Here is a 26,351-nt window from a genome sequence, read left to right on the forward strand (position 1 = left end):
GTTGAAAATATTTTTATAATTTTAAAATAATATGGAATTTGAAGTAAATTAATCCTATATTAAAACAATTCTGAACCCCATGTATCTAAAATCCAGTCAACCTCCAATATAGAAATAAACTGCACATAACTCACCAACTTCAGAGGCAGGACAATAAAGAACCAAGATCTGTACCTTAAGGAGGTCCTGCCCTAGTTAAGTAAAGCCAACTATGTCTTCCAGTCTTACTGTCAAGTGATGTAAAGAGGTCACAGAATATATTGCCTATATTCAGAAAGCCTTTAGAAACCATTTGATCCAGGCTTCCTGTTTCATAGATAAGGAACTGAAACTCAGAGAGGGAACAAGACTTTTTCAAGGGCACACAAGACTGTTAGTAGAACTTTGAACCCAGGACTCCAGATTCAGAAGCATATGGTGATATAGTGAAAACTGCATTTAAGACTCAGACCTGAATTTAAATACTGGATTTTTCTTTTATTAGCTGAAGTTACTTAACCTCTCTGATCCTTATTTTTCTCACTTATAATATGGGTCTAATAATGATCCACCTCACATGGTTACTGTGAGGACAAAGTAAGAAAACATATATAAAACACCTACTTTGTGCCGGACATACAGGACACGTTCAGTAAAACAGTTTCCTTCTCTTCAGCACTTGGTATAGTATTTCTTCTCATTCAGCCATGCTGTATCTTTATCAGCTCCCAGGCAGTAACAGCAGTAATTCTGTTTTTGTGAAATGAGATGGAGACAAATTTGGTCACTAGAATTTCTCCAAGAATTGCCTTAGGTTAGAAGACTGCCTTGGTAAGTTCTTAAGCAGAAGGATAGAAAGTGATCCTTCTCACCACTTCCCCCGCCCCCAAAAAACTCCAAAAACCTGCATAAGCAGGTAGTACCAAGTCTCAGGGTGGGGAAGTAGTTGATGTGAATGGAATGGGGAAGGAATTTTGTTGTTATTTTAAAACATGAGAGAATGTAAAAGAAATTGGTCAGGTAGAAATACACTGGGTTCAGATGACGGGCTAGTGAAACTCCAGAGTTGTGGTAGCTAATAGCACCTATCATATATGTTCAAGTTGTCTGCATTGCTGTGTATCTTCTACAAAATTTCTACATCTACAGTGCTTATACTTTGTGCAAGTGGATTATTTGGAGGCAACCTGAATTTTTAAGGATCCAGGGGAAGGTTTTAGACTTGCACAGATCAAGGAATTGGCAGGGATTCATGCTAATCCCAAGTAGGCCTGACACTGAGGTTGCACCTAACTTCCAAGGCACAGACATCTCAAGCTTTATAGAATAGGATATTTATCCATCAAATCCATGTTCCTTAGGTGCCGTATCCCTAATATAGCCTCCCCTGGGATGGGATTTAATCTCTAGGGGCTAAGTGCATCTGTATTACAGGTAGGTGGTCAAGAGAAAGATCTAAAACCCTAAGGAAATGGGCAAAGCATTATTTCCAAGTATCGGTCACTAGCCCCAAAGGAGGAGAAGGGGACAAGTGGGAAAAGTCAAATCCAGCTTTAATGGTCTTCCCAGTGACTTTTTTAAACAATCAATTCTAGGTTAGTCTTGATACTAACTTCCCCCTAAGATGGTGTATTCCTCTCTTCCTTGATTGATCTTGAACATAAAGGCCCCACAGCCTCCAGGCTTTCTGGAATTTTCACTGACAACTCCAGATGTCCCAAAGACAACTGGGATATTCCATCCCTGTTTTCTGCTAACACCCAGGTAGAAAGTCCCTGAAGAGAGAACAAAGACTTGACATGACCAAGATATGTGAAAAAAGCCCCCTTTTCACTGCCCCGAGGTCCCTGTTTCAGTGATTCTCAAATTAAGTATGTATAAGAATCACCTGAGGAAACAGCTTCCTTGAGCCCCACCAGAGAAAATCTAATTCAGCCTCGGATAGCACTCAGGGAACCACAGTTTTAACAAGATCTCTGCTTCTTATACAGATAGTATACCAGCTTGCTAGCATTGACATAACAACCACAGACTGGGTAGTTTAAAAACAGAAACTTCCCTCTCACAGTTCTGAATGGGGAAGTCCAATATTAACATGTTCGCAGGTCTGATTTCTCCTGAGATGTCTCTCTTGGGCTTGCAGGTGGCGGTCTCATTTCTGTGTCCTTAACATGGCCTTTTCTCTGTGAATGTGCATCCTTTGTGTCTCTCCCCATTCACATAAGACCAGTTCTATTGGATTAGAGCACCATCCTCATGACTTCATTCAATGTTATCTCCTTAAAGGTCCTATCTCCAAATACAGTCAAAATGAGGGTTAGGACTTCAACATATGAATGGAGCAGGTGGGATACAATTCAGTTCATAACAGATAGTCTATAAGCTTTACTTGGAGAAATAATGATGGCTGAAATGTGAACCATAGACTGTAGCTACCCAGAAGTCATGGTACACGGATTTTAGGGTACCTACAGGAGAAACTACAAAAGTAATTAAAATGCCCTGCTTTCATGAAAATCCAAGGCAAAAGGGAAATTTGATAGATACACTCAAGATGTTGACAAGTACAAAATAAATACAGGGACTATATAATTTTTCATCTAAATCAGAACACTCGAGAGTAAAAAGCAAGGCAACAGGCATAAACCAGGACTATGCAGGGTAAACCAGATGCTCTGGTCATCCTATACTTTCTTCTTAAATGTTCAGGCACAAAGCCAGCTTTAGAAATGAGGCAGCAGCCTAATCCATTTATTTTACTGCACACCTAATAAAATGACTTCCTTCCAAGTGAATTCATCTTATAAAATACAAATAGCGCTCAAGAGGGCATGGGGGTAGGAGGGAAAAGAGTGGTGATGCATGAAACCATTATCACATATTAATGCTTTAGCTTGAGTTAGTTTTCCATATTAACTTGAGTTCTCAGTTGAGGCCTGTTACAAAGGATATAGGACAGATATGCTTTGATAAAGGAAGGTGGGAAAGGCCATGAATGAGGAAGCTGAGGCTCCAGGAAGTTAAGTAATTTGTCCAAAGTTACATAGCTCATAAGTGGAAGCTGTTTTCCAACCCAGGTCTTCTGCCTCCTATTCTGGTGTTCTTATCTATCCATTATACTCCAAGATCTTCAGGAAATAATAGTCTTACATGACTGTCAGGGATTCTGGACAGCCAATGAATATAGAAGCCTGGAGCACTCGACATGTGTGGTAACAGAACAACACTTACACCTTACCCTGGCAAAGATCTCCACATCCCACTCCCCAGAATCTGAGAACATGCTAGGCTATATGGCAAAAGGGAACTAAGGCTTTAGATGGAATTAAGGTTGCTAATCAGCTGACTTTAAAATAGAGATTATCCTGGGTTAGCTGAATGGACCCAATATAACCAAGTGTCCTTATAAATTGTGCTCTACACTGGAATTTGACACAACATTGTAAAATGACTATAACTCAATAATAAATAAATAAATAAATAAATCTTTTTTAAAAATCCGCCCTTATAGTAGGAGAACAAGGAAGAAGAGTAGGTAAGAGTGATCCCACGTGAGAAAGATTTGACTCGTCATTGCTAGTTTAAAGATGGAGGATGGAGCCACAAGCCAAGCAATGTACCCTCTGGAAGTTGGAAAAGGAAAAGAAACAGATTCTCCCCTAGAGTCTCCAGGAAGGAATTCAGTCCTGTCAACACCTTGGGTTTTAGACCAGTGAGACCCATTTTGGACTTCTGGACTTGACCTCTCGAACTGTAAGATAATAAATTTGAATTGTCTCGTATTGTCTAAGCCACCAAGTCTATGGTAATTTGTCATAACAGCAATGAAAAACTGATACAACACAGTAGGAAGAGTAATAAAGTGAGACAGATGCGAGGAGGGGTGCATGAGTGTACATATTTATGTGTGTGTATGAGAAACAGACACACACACAACACAGAGACCCAGCAGAGCTGAGATAATTTATCTGCTAAAACAAACTTCATCTACTTTGCTATTCTGCCCAACAGATAAAATGAGTAGACACTTCAGATAATAGTTTTAATATACTCTTCTCTCTTTTATATAAGTAACCTTGGAGGAGTTTTCTAGTATTCAAAATCTGTATGAATAAATCACTCATTTGATAATGCTGCAATAGCTCATTTAATCCCTAGGACAGCTACAAAGTCCCCTCCCTTCCCAGTACATCTCTTTGCAAAGAATCAGCATTTTAAAACTAGAACTTCAAAAAGGGTAAATAAGAGAAGGAAGATTGAAATAAACTGTTTCACTTCCAGACAATTCTCCTCTGAACAGAACACCTCTTCCTGCACGATCCAAGGATGATTTTGCCAGTGACTTGCACAAGCATGAAATTCTATTTACTTTGCATTTATTTTTCTATTACTTGATTCCATGGAGAAAGAAAAGTGTTAACCAATTACAAAAGAAACTGACTCTAAAAGTGCTTTTCCCAACTGACAACCAGATTTTCAGAGCCAGGCCTTCAGCTGTGAATATATTGTACTGTCTCAGAGAAGGACCCTGAGCTGGGCTCTCACATAGTATTAATTCCGATGATTTCAGAATTCTAATGGCTCTACAATTTTTACTACCTTGAGCACTGTATAAAGAGCAACGCCCTGTCAATCTTTAAACCAACAGGCTAAAAAGGGATTTCTCTTCAAATGAATGTTACACAATTGGATGACTGACTCATGGGGATTAAGATTTTCATCAGTCTCTCACCAAAAAGAATTCAGTTCTTCCCAAGAGCTCAGCAGTTAATATACACAGCAGGGAAAACAATTAGCTAATTCATGAAGTTGGGTTCAGTTGACAGTTCCATTGGAAAGGGAAATTGTTTTTCAGTTATATAAGAATCTGTAACTTGATTTCTGGTAAGACTAGCCTTACACAGAATGTTCATCCTTGGATAGACATTCCTTTTGTCTTAGGGCACTGTGACTCTATGAATATTCCAACCTGTGCCATTAGCACCATCAAAACAGGATTAAATATACAAAGTCCACTTCTGTAGTGGATTGTGGTATCTGCCCTGCATAATATTCTTTTCCTCTATCTTCTTATAACCAAACCTCCCTTCCTATGGGAAACTCATTCCATGAAATTAGAGACCATCATCTCATAATCCCCACCCTCTCCAGATCACTTGAGCTGGCATGTGACCCATCCTACCCCCTGTATCTAACCACCATGATTAGTTCAGAGATAGGTGCTGAAGCAAGCTAGGACTATCAGCGTCTCCTCTAAGAGTTGACATATAAACTCTAAGAGTGAACACTTTTCTTTTCCTTCCTTCTCTAGGACTGCAAGCTATAAGGATCATATATACCTAGAACTGTTGTGGTCATATTTCCAGCCATATGGAGAAAGCTTGCCCAAGAATGTAACCATATAGAGGAAATTAGAGTCAAGAGATATAAAACGAGAGAGAGCAATATCCCTGGTTGCATTGTTTAAGCCCCTAAATGCAAAGATGTCTGAAATCAGACAACTCCTGGACATCTTAGGTGAAGTAATAAGTTCTTTCTTTGTTTAAGCTATCTTGGGTTCATGTAACATGTAACCAAAACAATCATAATACAGCTTCTCAGAGCCTGTTTTATCCTACCACAAGGTTCTCATCCTGGCAGCACATTAGAGTCACCTGGGAAGATTTAAAATCCCAATGCCCAGGCCACACCTCAGATCAATTGTTAAGTCTGGGGTCAAGGGTATGGAAAGGGCAGGGGGAATCTTGTCATCAATATATTTAAAGTTCCCGAGGTAGTTCCAGTGTGTAGCTAAGGTTGAGAATCATGGTCCTAAACAGCAAATGCCACTGAGTGACTTTTGGCATTAAATTAACATTTCCCAAGCTGGATTGGGCATCAGAATTTCCAGGGAAGTGCTTTCAAAATACAGGCTCCCAAGCACCAGCCATGATGGTTCTCATTTAATACACCTGGGCACAAGAATCCAACTGTTTTTTGAATATCCCAAGATGATCCCAATGCTCAACCCAAGTTTGAGAACAAACAGCAAAGAGCAGTGGTATTAAAAGCGGTTTGCAGGGGATATAGCTCAAGTGGTAGAGCACATGCCTAGAATGCACAAGGTCCTGGGTTCAATCCCCAGCACCTCCTCTAGAAAGAAATATAAACCTAATTACCTCCCCCCTTAAAAAATAAAAACTAAAAATAAAAGTAATTTGCAGTTAGCACCCCATGAATATTGTAAACAGTAAATCCACTGGGGTTTGGTAAGAAAACGTTAAAATGTCTACATATATATAATCTAGTTATTTCTATTTTTGTGTGTTTTATTAATGCTCATAATACACTAAATCAGTTTTATATGGAATACTTTAAGTAAATGCTTATCTACTGAGATACATAAATTTTTTGACATGGGTTGGTGATCAAGTATGTTTGGAGAGAACTAGATTCAAGTCCCATAAGTCTCACAAACATACTTTGGCTTTAAGCATGGCTAGCTGAGACTCTAATCATCTATTACATATTTCCAGACATGAACATGCTCTTTCCTACTAAATCAGAACTTCATATAAAATAGGGATACCTATTAATGACACATTCTTTAAAAAAAAAAAAAAGAAGCCAAGAAATATAGTAATAGATTAAGGTTAATCCTTAAAAGGAAATGTGGCACCATGTAGTACCCTTTGATTTTTTTTCTTACTTTATTTTATTGAGTTATAGTCAGTTACCCTTTGATTTTAAACTGGAAATAAACTGCTTCTCTACTGGTTTCCTTTGTATCCTCTTAGGAAACTTCTGAATTGTCTTCTATCCCTTTTAGGAAACTTTAAAAAAAAATTTTTTTTAACTCCTGTGAACTGTTCAGAGCCATTTGCAAACTGTCCTGGTAGAAAAAGCAATCAAAGTCCATTGGGGCTTTGATTTTTCCTTTTTCTCCTGTTTTCCCTATAGCATGATATGAAGTATCGTTTTCTAATTACACCTTCCAATCCTATTCCAATCTTAATGAGTAATTAACAGAAAAATAATTTAACAAAACTCTGCATTTTCTATAATTCTTACCTGCTTCCCACAGCAACTTCAAAATTACTATTCTTAAAGGATATCAAATCTTTTTTCCTTCCAAAAAGTCTAAACATTGCCATTTCTTAGAGGCAATGTTTTCCACATTGTCTTTGAGAGTGCCCTATTAAAAACTAAAAGCCCTTGAGAGAAATAAGACATTAATAACATAGTGAAAGGGAGTCTGAAAGTACATCAAACCAGTTTTCAAAACACCAGCTAGATGAAAGCTGAGTCCCAAAAGCAGGAGACTCGGAGTAGATAAATTTGGACAGGAGGGTCAGCAGATTGATTTAGACTCAAGAGTACAGAGCAACAGGTCTCAAATCTGACTCAGCTTTAGTGTCATCAAGTGCCAGGTGCCTGTTAAAAACATGTAAATTCCTGTGCTCCCATCCCCAGAGATTCCAACTCAGTGGCTCTGGGATAGAACCCAGGAAACTGCATTTAAAAAAAAAAAACTCCCACAAATGAATCAGAGACATAACCAGGTCTAAAGCCACTATCAAGAGGTTATCACCTAGAGAAGGTAGGCATTCAGGGGACAGAATGAAAGTTTTGGGTACAGGTTGGCCATGAAGAGAGAACAGTGTCCTCATAGAGGCCAAAGACAAATTAGTTACTTGTAATTGCACTGAGCTGATACCAGATTGCAGATGTCAGTGAATGAAAGTATTATTGATTTATTCTTACGTGCTAAAAAAGTTTCCTGATTTAATCAATTTCAACTGAATGAATATATGTGCTGACAGACCAGTTATAAGGCCTTGGGATGGATGCTATGATGAATATGAAGAGAAACAAGGCAGTAGGTACCTGCACTTCAGGGACTCAGAGTCCACTGAGGGAAATGGGTATTTACTCAAGTAAACCAAAGCAGAGTCTGATAAGTGCTCTAATACAGGTGCAACCAACATGCTATGGGAACATAAGGGACAAAGGAATTTATTCCAATCGAAGGAATCTTGGGAGGCCTTATGGAGTAGTTATTATTTGAGGAATGTCTTCAAAGGCAAGCAAAATGGGGCATTCATGGAAAAAATCGCATAAGCAAGTGTGCCAAGATGGAACAGAGCTGGACCTATACAAGAAACGGAGTTGCCTCATTGTCTCCTTTTGTTCGAGTTAAAAGCACTTTACAATACTGCCATTTGTGGACTGTAATTCTGTGGATGTAGCGATTATATTAAAGTAAAGTAAGAAATATAAAAAGAGATCACATTGTAGGAAGGAGGTTGGGCCATTATTCTATATTTAAGGGGGAACCATTCTGAGGGGCAAAATGACAGAGATCTATTTTGGTTTTGGTTTTTTGTTGTTGTTTTCAAAGTTACTCTGGTCTTAATATGAAGGATAGAAAAAAGAGACCGGTTAGGAGTGGGGTATAATAATCCGGACCAAAGGAAATGAGGGCCTCAGCCTGAGTCATGGCACTGCGAGTGAGAAGACAAGACATCCAAAAGGGAAAAGTCGTATGTTTTCTAAATTAACTGCAGTGTTGAGAAAGAATGGACAATAGTTAACAATATAGTCCTAAATTTTTTTTCTCTGAACTTTTAATCCTCCATTGGTTACGGTGCCTAGGAAATTGGGAGAGCGGAGAGTGGAGGAAGTCCACTAAAATTCATCTCTATAAAAATAATTCTAAACCACAGAAATGCTAAAACCACAGGGAAAAAAATATTCATTACTTTACTACCACACCTTTCTGGAGAGGGGACTGTGAGGAATTAGCCAGCTTGATGGCCAATCTTATTGAGTTACTCAACCATTCTCTTTGGGCTGTTTTTAAATATCAAATCCACTTTCGAAAGACAAAGACAAAGACAAATTCAATTTCCACTTGCAGCCAAAATGGTGGACCAGAGACTGGATTATCCTCTCACCTGAAACAACTCAAAAACAGACAATAAAAAACAAGACTCTTCAAGACACAGAACATCAAGCAGCAAAAAAAAGTGATTCTGAAACAAAAGATTGTGCCAGTTTACTGCCTAAAAAGAGTTTCCAGGACACATGTAGGGTGTAGGGAGAGAGAATGGAGGAGAAGCCTAATGGATTCCCTGAGTTAGAGAGGAAGGAGCTGAGAGTACAAGGAGGACTAGAGTTTGCAGGACAGATGATCAGGAAGGAAAGAGGAAGACAACAGTATTGATCAGAACATGCAGGTGAGCAAACTAGTCAAGGGTGGGGCAAGAACCACCTGAAAGGACTGGAGGGAACAGTAGCCAGCACTCACACAGGGCTAGGAATAAAGCCTGCTCCTCTAAGTTTGACTGAGAAACCTGGGATAGAGTATTTGTCAAGAACTGTTAAGGGTCTGGAATTTCACCCTACTTGTAATCTAAAAAGATGAAACACTGTTTCATGGATACTGAAAGAAGATGAAAGACTCCCGGGTCAAAGACAGAGGACTTTATTACTCACAGCACAGCAAGGAGCAAAAGCATTTATATATTTATTTGTATTGGTTCTCTGTTGTGAACTGAATGTTTGTGTCCTCCCAAAAGTCATATGTTGAAGACCTAAACCTCCAATGTAATGGTACTAGAAGGTGGAGCCTTTGGGATGTAAGCAGGTTTAGAGGAGGTAATGAGGGTGGGCCTCCATGATATGATTACTGTCCTTATAAGAAAAGACACAAGAAGCTTGCTTCCTCTTTTCCCATGTCATGCAAGGACACAGTGAGAAGGTAGCTGTCTGCAACTTAGGAAGAGGGCTCTCACCAGAATCTGACCACAACAGCACCTTGATCTTGGACTTCCCAGCCTCTAGAACTGTGAGAAATAAATGTCTGTTGTTTGAGCCACCCAGTCTATGGTATTTTCTTATAGCAGTCTGAGCAGATTAAGACAGTTCCCTTCATCCATGAGTCCCATGAAAGTGATGTGATATGTACCCATGTAAATATTATACATGCGGTGAATTTCCATCATAGCTGAGGAACACCAAGCTTGGGTAAGTCCACGTTTTTATAATAAGCAGTGAGCCTGTTCCTAAGGTAGTGCTAACAATTCAGAAAGGTAACATAGGAAATCATTAGCACCCTTGAAGCATGTAGGAACAAGATGATGGAATCACCTGAACATAGGTCTGGGAAGATAATGAGAACAGGGAAGGAAGGGCCAGAGCATGACTCAAAGGTACCTAGCCCACAGGCAAGAGGTGACTCTTAAATAAAGCAAGGAGAGGTGGCATGACATAATAAAAAATCATCTTGTCTATAAAATGAGGATACTGATATTTATTTTACAAAGCTACTGTGAGTCTTAATGATAATATATAGCAAGAACAGTGCCTGGCAATATAGCAGATGTTCAAATGGTAGTTACTTGAAGACAAGGACCAGAAAAGGAAGCATATATGGTACAAACGGCAAAAAAGAATCCTTGAAAAGCACTGAGGCACAGTGGAAAGAAAGAGTGCTATGGATTCAGAGACTTGGGGTTGACCCATTTGCTGTGTAACCTGAGGCATGTCATCTCCCATCTCTGTTCCTCAGTTTCCTCATGTATAGAGATAAAAATACCAATGTTGCAATATTTAGAAATAATGTATAAAATGTAACTGTCACCTGCTATAGCTTGATAATAGCTATTATTTTATTATAAATACTATAATTATTTAATTTGCCCTGAACTAGCCTCAGGCAAAGTGCCACAGTGTAGAAGATCGCTCTATAAAGACTGCAGCCCTTTGGCTGACAACACAGAAAATAGCATTCCTGCTGATAGCCACTTGTCTCTCATAGACAGCAGGAACAACAACAGGCCAGGACGCTCCATCCAGAGTTACAAGGCATTCAAATGATTTACAAGAAAGAAGTGTCACCAGCTATATTAACAAAATAGAACATTATGCTGCAAGGTCTTCCTTGGCCTTCTTAGCAAATATTAGCAGAATGTCTACATTCAAACATACTTCAAGTTCCTATTAATGGCTACCTGAGCTGCCTTAATTTTTTTTTTTTTTGCCATTACTTTTTCATGAAAAACACTCAAATCCGTTCCTCATTTAAGGCACTAAGAAAATGAAATATCTCTCTCTCTCACTCACACACACACACACACACACACACACACACACACACACTCAGTGGCTAGATCCAATTTATCTTTTTTCCATTAAGGCTAAGTCAAATGCTCATAGTCAAAATTTCTAATAAATCGAAGAAATTAGTTAACAAGGAAGAGCACACTATTAGCTCTCAAAGTTTCATGAGAAAAATAAACTGACACAGAAAGCCCCATCTGACTCATTCACCAAGGTGATCCACAGGTACCGATTTTTTCTAAATTAAAAGTCAGGACATATAGTCTGGGAATTATGAGCACACTTACAAAGGCAAATGGTAAAATACCTAAAATCACTGCTATCCATTCACTTTTCTACCTAGACCTTGGACAAGTCAACATCCCTAGACTATTTTAATTAATTGTCTCTGGGTACTGCTTTTGCATACTATATAATTACTTGGGTTAAGAGGAAGTAAGCAAAATGTATTTTCTATCAACAGAAAAGAAAATGAACCAACCAAAATCCTACAAGAGAGAACTCTAGTTGGAACAATGTATCAGGAGAGGACAGGAAACAGTGTCCAAGACCAAAACAAATGCCTGGGCATTTTTTATCAGTCAGAGGAAAAGGTAGGAAGCAAAAAGAATTTTGCTACAGATAAAACCAAATAGACTGAGTTAATGACCAGTATGAAAGCTGGCCTCACAGCCTGGTAGTACCTCTTGTTACAATGAGGATAAGTGGTCAGACGGCTTTTGGCCACTCAGGGACAGCTCTCTGGAAAATACAGCATCATAAAAGAAATTTATTTGCCAATAATCTGAAATTAAAATACAGATGACTTCTCCAACATTGACCTGTACTCAGAACCTTTCTAACTGGCCATGAGGATAATATGGTATAGAGGAAAGAACCTTCCACTAGCAGTTAAGTAACTTGATTTTTGACACTTCCTCTATCTTGACTATTAATCTATGGCTTCATGTAATGGGGTCCATTCCCAGATAGAATTCAGCCATTTGGGGACTGTTTGCAATCTGTTTTTGCACATTCTAATTAATAAGATACTGATTATAGAAACACGGAGTGGGGATGACATCACTGAAAATGGAGTAAGGGATCCCAAGGGCCCATCCCTCCACAAAAAACACAAAAAAGACTGACAAAAACTATCAGAATCAATTTTATCAGAACCCCAGAAATAGTAAAGCAAATACTTCAAAAGAAAAAAAAATGACTAAAACTCAGTAACAGAGCTTTGTAGCATTTTAGCTTACTCCTGCTGCATCCACCCCTTTTAAGCTTACTATGGGTCTTGAAAACATCAATCCACATTCTGAGACTGGTTCCTGGTACAAGAAGGAGCAGAGTGGACCTTGTTCTCCAAGAATTGTGATTGTTGGTTTTGACCTGGCTGGTAGTTCCCTGAAGGACTGACACAAAAAGGTTGCCTTTATTTTGCCTAAAATGCAACTCTCTCAGAGCAGAGAAGTGAGTACAAAGAAGGCAGCACTTGTCAAAAAACATTTAAAGGCAAATGGACCAACATCTTCCACTTGAAATAATGGATATCAGTAGAGGGAAACAACAGACACAATGAAAAGCCAGAGGAAAGGCTGAGTAGGATGCTTTGGGGAATAAAAGTTGCCACATATTCCTACAAACTTGAAAGACCTTGCATATGCCAACCATGAGAAGCATGCTCTGGGAGGGAAAAAAAAAACTAAGTCCCTAAGTCCTCTCCTCTGGCTGACACCCAAGCCTTGCACAAGCAGGAAGTGAAGGCAAAGGCAGAGTTGTAAAGTGTCTCACTGTGGAAGGCCTGCTCCAACACATACAAACAACCCAGCTACAGAGACAGAGAGTTGTTTTTTCAATCTTGGAGTTTAAGGGAGTATCTGTCCAATCACTAGCTAAACACTAAGTTAATGAAACAGACTTCAGTGATCATGCTATCTTTACAAAACACATGGGAAAAGTCACTAGACAAAAAACAACTCATGACAAAAAAACCATAAATCCCATGAGGAGGAGAGAAATCTGATATTCATTGCTACCACATTATGATTTTCAAAATGTCCAGTTTTTCAACAATAAGATTAAATTATGAGGTATGAAAAGACATAAGAATACATGGCTCATTGACAAGGAAAACAAATAGAAGAAACCACTATTTAGGAAACCCAAACATTGGTCTTACTAGAGAAAAATTTTAAATCAACTGCTTAAACATGCTAACAGAGCCAAAAAAAAAAAAAAATGGGCAAAGAACTAAAGAAACCCAGGAGAACAGTGTCTCACCAAATAGAGCACACTAATAAAGAAACAGAAATTATAAAAAGGAAACACATACTGGAACTAAAAATTGCAATAATTGAATTGATATATTCACTACAGGGATTTAACAGAAGACTCTATCCAGTCAGAAGAAATAATCAGTGAACTTGAAGATAAGGTAATTAAAATCAACCAGTCTGAGGAGTGGAAGGAAAAATGAAGAAAACTTGAGAGAGCCAAACAGACCTGTGGGACACCATCAAATGTCCTAATACATGCACATTAGGAGTCTCAGATGAGAACATTCTCAGTAAGAACATTTGGAAAAATAGTGGCTAAAAACTTACAAAATTTAATGAAAGACATTAATTTACACATCCAAGAAACTCAACATAATCCAAGTAGAATATACTCAGAAGATTCACACCAAGGTACATAATAAACAAACTGTTCAAAGACAAAGTGAATCTTGAAAGCAGCAAGGGAAGTCATTCATCACATACAAAGGAACATCAAACGATTACCAATCAATTTCTCAACAGAAATCACAGAAGCAAGAGGCAGTGAGATGACATATTTAAAGGAAAGGATGATAAAAATTGCCAATCAAGAATTCTTTATCTTGCATTATTCTTCCAGAATGAAGAAGAAGTTAAACATTCCCCAAAAAAATAAAAGCTGAGGGAATTTGCTACTTGTATACAAGTAAAGCTAAAGCAAGCCATTCAGGCTGAAATGAAAGGACCCTAGACAGTAACTCAAAGCCATATAAGGAAATAAACACTGGCAAAGGTAACTACATAGGCAAATATAAAGCCAGTAGTGTTGCATATTTTATCTAAAACTCCACTTTTTGTCTCCTATATGATTTAGAAGATAAATGTATAAAAGAAAAACTATAAATCTACATTAATAGGCACACAATGTATAAAGATGAGATTTGTCACAGCAATCAAACAAGAAATAAAAGAAATCCAAATTGGAAAGGAAGAAGTAAAACTGTGACTATTTGAAAATGACTAGATACTACAGTAGAAAATCCTGAAGACACCACTAAAACACAAGAAATCTTTGATGAATTCAGCAAAGCTGCAGGATTCAAAAATTAATAGACAGAAATAGACATTTCTATACACCAACAGCAAGCCATTGGAAAGAGAAATTAAGAAAACAATCCCATTCAGAATCATATTAAGAATAAAATACCTACGAATAAATTTAAAGAGGTAAAAGACCTGTACTCGGACAACTATGAAACACTGAAAAAAGAAACTGAAGATGACCAAGAAATGAAAATACTAATTAGAAAAGGTATATGCACCCCTATGTTCACTGCAGCATTATTTACAATAGTGAAGAAATGAAGCAACCTAAGTGGCAATCAAAAGACGAACAGATAAAGATGTGGGGTGTGTGCGTGTGTGTGCGTGTGTATAAAAATAAAATGCAGTATTAGCCATAAAAAAATAATGAAACTTTGCCATCTGACACAACAAGGATGGACCTACAAGGTATTAAGCTAAGTGAAATAAGTCAAGACATAGAAAGATAAATACTGTATGATCCAACTTATATGTGGAATCTTAAAAACAAACGAACAAATAACTAAACAGAAACAGTCATAGATACAGAGAACAAAGAGGGGTTTGCCAGAGGGGAGGAGATGAGGAGAGGAAGGAAACAGGTGAAGGAGATTAACGGGTACAAACTTTCAGTTACAAAATAAATGAGTCATGGGTATGAAAATGTACAGTGTGGGGAATATACTCAATTATGTAATGTCTTTTTATGGTGACAGATGCTAACTAGACTTATCATGATGATTAGTTTGAAATGTATAGAAATATTGAATTACCATGTCATACACCAGGACCTAACAGTGTTATAGGTCAATTCAAAAACTCACAGAAAAAAGATACACGATTTGTGGTTACTGGAGGTGGGAGTGGGAGAGGAGGAACTGGATGAAGGTAGTCAAAAGGTACAAACTTCCAATTATAAGGTAAATAAGTACTAGGGATGTAATTTACAACATGATAAATAAAATTAGTGCTGCTTAATGTTATATATGAAAGTTGTAAAGAGAGTAAATCATCACAGTTCTCACCACAAGGAAAAAAATTTTCTTCTATTTCTTTAATTGTGTATCTCTATGACATGATGCATGTTCACTAAACTTGTAATCATTTCATGAAGTTACATAAGACACATCATTATGCTGTACACCTTAAATTTACAGTGATGTGTGTCAATTACATCTCAGTAAAACTGGTTGGGGGAGAAGTATCAAGAATATGAAAGTCAAGGAAAAACTAGAACTGTTCTAGACTAGAGAGACATCACCATTAAATGCAGCACATGATTATGCACTGAACCCTTTTGACATTTTTGGGACAATTTGTGAAACCTAAATGTAGTCTATGAACTGAATGGGAGTACATATATACATTCATTTTCATATTCTTTTTAACTATAAGTTACTATAAGATATTGAATATAGTTCCCTGTGCTATACAGTATAAACTTGTTTATCTATTTTCTGTTTGATCTTTATTGAACTATTTTGTGGATATTTATATTTTACTGAAGGTACTTTGAATTCATTAGGATTTAGAAAGTATAAGTGCTTGGGGGAGCTTTAATGAGGTATCCCCAAGAATATGGAAAAATGAAGGGGATGTATGAACAGCACCTTGGAAAAGATCTTAAAAAGAGGGTTATGTGAAAAAAAAAAATAAGAACCAGAACAAGGATTTAAGTCACTAGCTCTTTCTAAGGAACTGGTAACAACCATGTTCTATTTATCTATTTGCGTCATAACAGACTACCCCCAAAACTTAGTGACTTAAAACAGTAACAATTTAGCTTTATCTCATGACTTTATGGGTTAGGAATTTCAGCAGAGCTTGACTGGGTGGTTCTTCTGCTCCACATGACATCAACTGGGATCACTTGGTCGTATTCTACTGGTGGCTTCACTTATATTCCTAGTGCCCTGTTGAGGATAGCTGGAAGACCCATCTCAATGGGACACCTTTCTCTATGGAGCCTCAAGGTTTCTCCACATGGTCTCTCAGCAGGACATTGAGACCTTTTAGATGGTATCTTAGTAGTCTACTAAACCAAGGCAGGAGCTGCCAGTGCTCTTACTGAGGAGGCCCTGAACTGACATAGCATCTTTTCCATCGTATTTCATTAGCCAGAACAGGGACTAGCCAGTCCAGATTCAGGTATAGGGGAGAGAGATACCAACACCTGATAGCAGAAATGCCAAAGAATTTGAAGACATCTTTAATTTTCCACAAACACTTAACCCAAATGGCTAGGGGAAAATTATTCCAATTCAGATCATCTCCTGTCCCATACTATTTATACCACACAGTCAACTCTGTCCCTGGGGTGGTTGTTTTATACTTTATGCCCCGTATTAATAATGGAAATGAAGTGTATGTCATGAAACTTATGCCTTAAGATCTTTTCTGAAATCCCTGATGAATAAAAGGGGTAGATAGAAGTTTCAGTCACTTCAAGGACTGCAAGGGGTTCTCTCTCTAAAGACTGCAGTTCAGCCTTTGGGCAGACTATCCCTTCATTTTATTCTTGGGGAAAATTGTGTGGTCACTATTAAAGTTGCATGCGGAGACTACAGATGGAAATTTCAATTGTACTGCTTAGTAAACTGGGTGTTTCCTTAGCTGGATGATGAAGAGTTAATCCAATGTAAGAATATTTTAAATATGAATTTATCTCGGAAAATTATCTTTTGTTCATAGAAATTCTAAGTAGGTCTTTTTATCCAAACATTTGCCCCCAGGAAATTGGGAGAATAAAACCATGCCAAGAAGAGTATGTAGATCTGCTGATCATTTCTTCACCACATAATGGAATAAAAGCTGTGAAAAGAAAATGAACTGAATGTACACTAAGTGTTCTGGTTTTGAGGTGTAAATTATTGTTCATGGTTGAGCAAGTACTTTATTTCTGAAGCTTTATGCAACCTAAGGGTGAGTAGAAAAAGGCTGCTAGACAATATGAACTGAAAGAGTATTATACCTCAACAGTTACTTGTGACTGAAGAAATAGGGTGAAATATGTTTTTTGTTTAGTTTTGGTTTTGTTTTGTTTTTGTTAAGAGATGTTATGAGACTTTGCATGTAGAAATGTAGCTTTGGTGTCTAGGGGACAAAGTGTCACATATAGCTAGACAGACAGACATTCTCTCTGCTTCCACAAAGAGCCTGGCATCCTTCTGACATCCCAAGGAGAGGTACATTTGGAAGATGGCACCGTAGGCACACATCTGAAGGATAACCTCAATACAAGCCATAGCGAGGCATCCTAAACTGCTTCAACTGAAGTGGCTGTTGGCTGGAGGGGAAGATAGAGCAGAAGAAAAATATACCAGGTGCAATGTGGTAGAGGGCAGATATGTCTGTGAACACATTCACTGGATACTTAGAGGAACTCCCAGATATGTGGAAAGGGGAAGGGTTGCTAAGGTCAAGATATCAGGCCAAAATGAGTTCAAGCTATGGTAATTTGATCATTAAATGTTAATGTGTCAGGGAAGGATTTCTTAAACAAGACTCAAAAAGCTTAAATCATAAAGGAAGATTGATAAGCATGAGCACATTAAATCAAGAAACTCAGATAGTACAGAGAACTATATTCAACATCTTATAGTAACTTATAGTTTAAAAGAATATGAAAACAAATATATGTATGATCCTATATGACTGAAGTATTGTGCTATACACCAGAAATTGAAACAACATTGTAAAATGACTCTACTTCAATAAAAAACATATCAAAAAGAAAAAAGAAACTCTATACGATGACCAAAGTCACCATAAAGTAAAGCAATAAGCCACAACCTGGAGAAATATGTCTGTAACATATATAACCAACAAAGTATTAGAACCAAGATTACATTAATAATGCCTAAAAATAAACTTTAAACCAATATCCAATAGAAAAATGGACAAAAGATACAAATAAGCATTTCATAGAAGATGAAACCTAAATGGCCAATAAACATATGAAAAAGTGCTCAAATTTATTAGTAACCAAGAAGAATAAAATCACAAAGAGTTAATACAATATATTCACTACAGAAAAAATAAGAGTTTTGTAATACCAAGTATTAGCCAAGAATTTGGTACAATCAAAATTCTCATACATTGCTTGAATTATAAATATGTTTAATGATTTGGGAATTAAAGGTTTTTTTATTATCTGGAAAAGTGAAAAAGCTGCCTATCCTACTATATAGCGATTCTATTCCTAGGTATTGTCCTAGAGAACACCTCAAACTTCTAACAAATTCATACATAGCATTCAAATATAGCAACATTCTCAATGTTCATCAGGATAGACAAATTGTGATATAGTCATATGGTGGAATAGTATACAGTAGTGAAAATGAATCAACTGCAGACAGATGCAACAACATACAATAATCTTACAATAGAAAGTAAAAAATCATGCCCCAGACAAATAGATACAGCATAACAATTTTTATGAAGCTCAAAACTTAGCAAAAAAGCAATGAATTGTTTAGGAATAAGTACATACATGGTAAAACTCTAAAGAAATTCAAACAAATACTAAAATACTAAATTCAGGACAGTAGTTACCTCTGAGACACAGCAGTGACATTACCATATCAGGAAGAACACACAGGAATTTCAACAGTATTTGTAGTTTGTTAGTTCTGTGGTGAAGCAATGGTTTAGAGTTGTCTGTTTTATTATTATGATCAAAACTGTCATATGTATTATGTGTATTCTTTTTTGTGCAAATAATTCATAGAAACATGGAAAGTTTTTTCATTGGAACAACGTTAATGTGATCACATTTTACCACAGCCTTGTGATGAAGCCTAAATATATCCTCGGTAGACAAACCTTGGCTAAGAGGCTGTTAGAAGCAGCCCTATCATTTTATAAAATAAAAGCATGCTCATTTTCACCTACATTGCATGCCATTTTGGAATAATGCCTACAGGCTGGCTCTTGAGAGGCTCCACAGGAAGGTGCTCATTACTTTGGTGAATTAACCATGGTCCTGAGTTTGGTCCTCTGCCTTGCAACCTCTGAAGTCAGATACTGTCAGCTCACTGAGAGCATATCCACCTCTCAGCAATGCATGCACACCAATTATACTCTCTAGACAAAGACAGACACCAAAACACCAATTCATTCATTGACAAAGCAAAGTATAGCCCTTGCATGGACTGGAATAATCAAGTCAGCATGACAAGAGAATTCTTTCCCAATAGTCACACCACGTGCTTGGCCAAATCACAATAGAAAGTTTTCTTTTTTTAGTTTACACCGAGAATTAATGATCACAGGCATCAGATTATTCATAGTATATATGAATAGTGTATTTTTCTCCCTGTAGTTATGGTGCATGGAAAGCCACATCACACTCAGAAATGTATCTGATGAGCTTGAAATTATAACAAAGAGAATCAAGTTAATTAAATGTTTAAAATCATCAGGGTATCTTGATGTGTCCAACTCATTGGGATGTTTTCAATAATAGGTCAAAATACTAGAAGTGAATTGGTTCAGGCTCTCTTGCACTGAGCACGCTTGGGCTTACACAGCTAGCATGTGCCTTCTTGAGTCTCCTTTTTCTATGCTTTTTGAATTGATCACATCCTCTTCTTAATGATATGGTCTTTATATAGGTATATTTTTACTATTTAACAGTACTTCTGGTCTTGGACATCTTCTTTAAGACAACTGTAAGATCTACCCTGACCTATGTGTTGATTTCAGAAGGTAATTTGTTCCCTTCATTTTTCCATATTCTTGGGGATACCTCATTAAAGCTCCCCTAAACACTTATACTTTCTATTTCCTAATGAACTCAAAGTACCTTCAGTAAAATGTAAATATCCACAAAATAGTTCAATAAAGATCAAACAGAAAATAAACAAGCTTATGCTGTATAGCACAGGGAACTATATTCAATATCTTGTAGTAACTTATAGTTAAAAAGAATATGAAAGTGAATGTATATATGTACATGTATGACTGAAGTATTATGCTGTACACCAGAAATTGACACAACACTGTAAGTTGACTATATTTCAATACAAATATATTAATAAAAGAAAAGATCAAACAGAAAGTAGACACCATTAATGGGAAAGGGAATTACAGTTGTACCAGAAACTAAAGATGAGATCATTACTGTGATTGGGTTTTAAATACAGCAATGCATATTCTGACTGCTAAGTCAGAAAGGAAAGGCAACAATTTGCACCTCCAAAAAGAGGATATAAATATTTGGGGGGAAGACTTCATGTAGAATCTGTCCAGTATATTACTTAAGTTGCCTCTTTAGAGTCAGTCATCTTTCTCTGACTGACCCTCAAAAATAATCATTTGTAACCAAGGTTACACATATCATCTGAAGTTTTTTAAGACAAGTTACCTAACTGTCCCTTCATAAAGATAAAACTTTGGCCATGGCTTTCTTAGCCCTAAGCTGAGCAAACCACCGAGTTCGCTGGTCACTAGTCTACCTATACCCTAAGAGTAGTGAATCTTGGGTGTATATCAAGATTCTTAGAAGCCCAGAGACCGTGAAAAGTGAGAAAACTCCAGAGTTAAATTTGAGTCGATGGATAGTTAAATACCAATGCCACAGCCTTATTCACATAACAAATGTGCCTGAGGAAACATACCCATACTTCTAGGAAATATTTTCCAAAGATGCAAACACATTCCCAAATTCCCACACTTTTTTATACTGAATTAATCAGGGTTCCCCTCTCTGGAAAAAGATGGCACACTCAAGAGGACAATTTAATAAATGGACTATTTATAATGTTGTAAAATAAATAAATAAAATAAATCAACAAGTGAAGGTGAAGCATTCCAGGGCTAGCAACAGAGACAAGGAGCCTTTACCACCACCCTTATCTAAGGGGGCAGTGGAGGGAGGAGTAACCAAAACCTGTAGACAACTTCAGGGGAGAGCTACCAGATAGGAGCTGGGTTATTTCAGTGGAACAAAGTCAATTCCAAACCACATCAGGAAGGTAGTCTGGCATAGATGTCTCAATCTCTCTTTTCTCCTAGTCACCAACTTCCTGTTGGTACCTCCCCTTGACTAAACCCCATCAAAAGCCAGAGGGAAAGGGAGCCCATTAATGCAGCCCATTAAGACCAGCCTCCCAGGACACAAAGCAGCTGTAAGGGAGGAAAAATTATTTTCCCTCTACCGTTCTAGGATCTTGGCTGGAAACCCACTATAATAAAAGGTTAACAGGAAGAAAAACAAACAGAAGTTTAATAACATGTATACCTCCGGGATATATGGGAGATACTCAAGAAAACTGAGTAACTCTCCAAAATGGCCCAGACCAGCACCATATATACCATCTCCAACTAAAGGCAAATAAGACGGGGGTGAGGTGAAGTTGTGGGAGGTTATCAGGCAAAGTACACTAAACGAGGGTATGACTTTTATGCATATTTAAGAGTCCTGGCCTTCTCCATTGATCAGAATTTGTCAAGATTTAATCATCTTCTTCTTCCTGGCACAGAGGGGGAGACACCCTTACAAAATGGAGATTTCCTTTATAAATGTAAATGTCTCTCAAAAAAGGGTAACTTCTATTTGGTTTTCAGAGCCTCTCCTATGTCTGCTGTTTCTTAAAAATACCCAGCTCAAAATAATTTTTATGCCAGAAAGGTCTATTTTGGGGTGACTTATTCTGCCCTCCTTCACAGATAAGAAAATTATGCCTCAGAGACAAACTGCAAAAAGTCACACAGGTATTAAATGGTGGAGACAGAACTTGAATTAAAGACCTCTGAATCCTCTCTTTTGGGATAAGAATTAAGAATTTCTTGACAGCCCTGACCATTTCCCCCACCCCCTTTGCTGCTTAGTGCACAGAGGAAATAAGAAGAGCAAAAGATTAGGAGAAATAAAGCACAGAGCACTAGCAGAAGAAGAGGGGAAGGTACTGAGGTTATCAAGAATTAGTAAACATGCAATCCAGCACTCAGACCAACTGATAATGTAAAACATATTTATATTGACAAAGCACCATAGCCAAAGGTTTACACACATGACTAAGCATATGCGACATATTGGGACGTTTTCTCAAATACGCCAAGATTTATGAAGTCTGGCAACAATCCTTTTGCTTTTTCTTATAACAGCTGTTAATTTACTCTGTGACTTCTAACAGCCCAATTTTCTAAAAGTTGGATCTATGTAAATGTAGAAGATACTCTATTCCAAGAAATGAAGTTCAAAATTGGAGTTATCCCTAGGTTAAATTTGTCCAGGTGAGAAAGTCGTCCTTCCGCTTCTGTTTCTTCTGCATTCCCTCTAGAAACAGAGAATGACCAGTCCATTCTAAGTTTTAGCCTCAGCTCTGAAATAACTTGCTGTCTGAACAAGGGCAAGCTACTCCCCTTTTAAACTCCCAGATTCTTCCTATGTAAAGCTGGTCTGCAGGACTAGACTATTTCTAAAGTTCAACTTTAATGCTGCCATTATTTGTTCTAATGTTTAATAGTTACTTAAGGCTATGAATTTTACACAATTCTGTAAAATAAAAAGGAGCCAGAAAGCCAATTTTATTTCCTAATAGACCCTTAGTTTGAAAGGATTTAACTTAAGACATTTTAACAGAAGCAAGTAGTATCTCTCCCCTCCCCTTGCTGGTCACAGTCTGATTGAAATAACTGAAGGAATTTTTTAAAAGAATAAAACTTTATCAAGACTGTAAACCAAGAAAGGGAACCATTGATAATCTTTAAGGAATTCCTGGAATGTAAAAGTCAAATGGTACCGGATTGGTCAATCAATTATCAGAGCAGATGAAACCTCATTCCAGGACAGCAAATGAAATGTAGTTTTTCTAAAAAGAGCCACAAGTGAAAATTTAAACAGGAGCAAATAAAACCAAAAGCAGAGATTGGGCCCAAGAGCATTCATCAGTTTATTTCATTTAATAAACTGCATTCAAAACACCTGAATCAAGGGAATTCCACCCCCTCTCAGATATGAAAAGATTAACTGGCAACAGCAGCTTTTGCTTTTCATTATCAATCACCTGGAAAACATGCTAAAACACAAGTTTCTGGGATTTATTCTCACAAATGTCTTATTTAGCATGTATGGGTTGGGACCTGAGTTTCTGTATTTGTATTAAGATTTCAGGTGACGCTGATGATACTGGTTTAGGGACCACATATTGAGAATCACTGCCCTAGAACACAGCCCAAAGATCTTATCTTTTAAAAGAGTACTCAGTCAACATAGGTTCTAACAACCATTTTTGAAGTGATTCCTATCAGCAAAATAGCTCAGAGATGGTAGTAACACAATTGATAAAGGAAGGGGAATAAAGGAAAACTGTATCTACTCAGGAATAATAACCACTGAATCACTTAAATTACACTCCCAGTAAATCTCACCTTATTTTGGAATCTGTGGATGGCCATTATGAATTTATCTGCCGGATCCTTGATCCTATATGCTACAGGAAGATCTGCTCACCAATACTCCATACATATTTGCACAAAATCAAGCCAACCGTCCCTTTCAAAGAAGTTTATTGAATAATCTATCTAACAAAGAGGGAAAATTTGTTTGTACTAATCAATACAATCCTTTTATTTGTAGATCTAAATAGACAACTAATGATAGACATCTGGGGAAAAAAAACAGCCAAGAACAACATCAACAAAAAGGAATACCATAGAGGAGAAAGAAAATAAAGCAAAACTGAGATGAAAGAAGAAATTCAGAAGATAGACAACTTTAAAAGTTCTAATTACTATACTCATAGATATTTTTAAAGATATGGCATCCATAAAGAGAACACTCTGACATGTAAAAAAGAACAAAAAAAAGTTCTTGTTCTTAAAATTATTATGACCCCAGGGAAAAAAATTTTTAATCAATGGATAGGATGAAACCACTCAATCAATCTAAGAAATGAAGTTGAGGAAATCTTCAAGAACACAGAGAAAAAAGACAGAAATATGGAAATTATAAGAGTTAAGATAATTGAAGGATTGAGGATGTCAAGCAAGTATTTAAAATGAGTTCCAGAATAAGAGAATCAAGGCAGTGAAAGAAAAATATAGAAGAAAACTTCCCTGAATTAAAAACACTACCAAATACCAATTAATGAGGTAAAAAGTATACAAGTGCACATAGCCTCTTGACAGGTCAGAAAGCCAAAACCAAAGGAAAAAAAAAAAAGAAGAAAAATTTATTGACAGAAGTGAGACTCAGAGCAACAGGTACAAAGATCTTACGTCTTTTTATATCTTAATTGGAAGTAAGATTTTTCATGTACTCAAGTTCTAAAGACCAAAACCCATACTCAATATCATGAATAGATCAATTATCTTCAAACTGATCTACAGATTCAATCCCATCCCAATAAAAAACAAATGGTTGCATGAGAGTGTGTCAGAGCACGTGTGTATCTGTGGAATTTAAAATTCTAATAAGTAGTATTAATATAATATTATTAACATATAATATATAACACATATATTAATAAATGCTATAAATATTAATATATTAACTAAAAATAGTAATATTATTTAATATAAATATGTAATTATATAATATTAAGTAATTGTAGGGGATCAGATATGCCACCATAAAATATGTCTCTCTGGCTAAGGATTATTTTAGGCTGATTATTTTTCAGAAACTGCAGCTAGGGCAGAAGTTCTGGAAATTGAGTAGAAGTTACCCTTTTGTAAAAACTATTTACATTTATAAAGGAAATCTCCATTTGTAAGAGTGTCTCCCTTCCTGTGCCAGGAAGAGGAGGATATATAAATCTCTGAAAACTTACCACTGGAGAAGGCAATCACCTAAATCTGCATAATGACCAAACCCTTGCTTACTATACTTTTCCTGGAAACCTCCCATAACTGACTCCCCAACCCCAACATCTTCTTTTGTCTTTAGCTAAAGATGGTATTTACGGTGATTGCTCTGACTATTTCGGAGAGTTACTCAGTTTTCCTGGGTCTCTCCCAGGTACACAGAAGATATATGTATGTTATTAAACATGTTTATTTTTCTCCTATAAATCTGTCTTATATCAATTACTGGGCTAGCCAAAAAACCTAGAAATGTACAGGAAAAATTTTTCTCCCCAACAGCTGAGGTAGATGGCAGGATAAACTTCCCTGGTTTGACTCTGCTCCCTCCAAGGATGCTGCAGCTGAGAAATCATGGGACCTCTGACAAAAAGCCCTCTGCCTGCAGGGTAGGATGGAAGCAAAAGTGCTGAGAGCCCTTCCTCGCCCCCCTAAATTTATATTAGCTGGAGAAAATATTTGTGGAATTTCTTAGGTATAGCAACTTTGGTAAAAATTTGTTGAGTACTCTTGTTTTCTACTGATTCCTTTCTTCCTGTAGATGGTCATTGTTTTCTTTTGTCTCTGTCTATGTCCGGAGAGCTTGGCTTTATGACCAGTGAGAACAGAGTGGTCTCCAGCAACTAGTGGATGCATGTACTGGTGCGCATCTGGCAAATAATCCAGTAGGCTATGGAACAGATAATCCAGTTGATCAGAAGCACAGGTAACAACCTGGACTTGCGACTGGCATCTCAGCATTCTCTGACTGTGCCAGCTTTCAGGAGAGTTTGTCACATGGGCCCTCAGTCCATAAATGGCTTTTTCTGTCTCAGTAGTACTGGAAAAGTACCATTCTAGGGGTGCCTGCCCAGCATCAGATAAGCAGGTCTACACCTAGACATGTCTTCCGTTCTCATGGGAAACTGGAAGTACCCTTTGCCCTATACCATTCTTACTGTCTGTTACAACATAGTCTTAGATTTCTTTGGCTAACTCTGGGAGTGAACTTTCTGAATCTTGTGAGGGCTGCATTTTTGCACTCTCCTTTGCCTCTTGCATCCATGGTTAAGCCATGAAAAGAATTATTGGTTTGAGTCCTTATTGATATTAATATAAAATCCTACTCATCAATGGCCAGATGATGAATCCTTTGAA

The 26,351-nt window shown here is 37.2% G+C and overlaps 1 long non-coding RNA gene across 1 annotated transcript; it reads left to right on the forward strand.

Moving 5' to 3' along the window:
• The first annotated feature begins 2,193 nt into the window (after positions 1–2,193).
• Positions 2,194–17,628, forward strand: LOC116662120. The gene is made up of 3 exons (XR_004318103.1): positions 2,194–2,283; positions 3,826–3,833; positions 17,616–17,628. It is a non-coding gene; the product is annotated as an uncharacterized LOC116662120 (long non-coding RNA).
• The last annotated feature ends 8,723 nt before the right edge of the window (positions 17,629–26,351 follow it).

Source organism: Camelus ferus, chromosome X, assembly GCF_009834535.1.
Source record: "Camelus ferus isolate YT-003-E chromosome X, BCGSAC_Cfer_1.0, whole genome shotgun sequence".
Taxonomy (NCBI): domain Eukaryota; kingdom Metazoa; phylum Chordata; class Mammalia; order Artiodactyla; family Camelidae; genus Camelus; species Camelus ferus.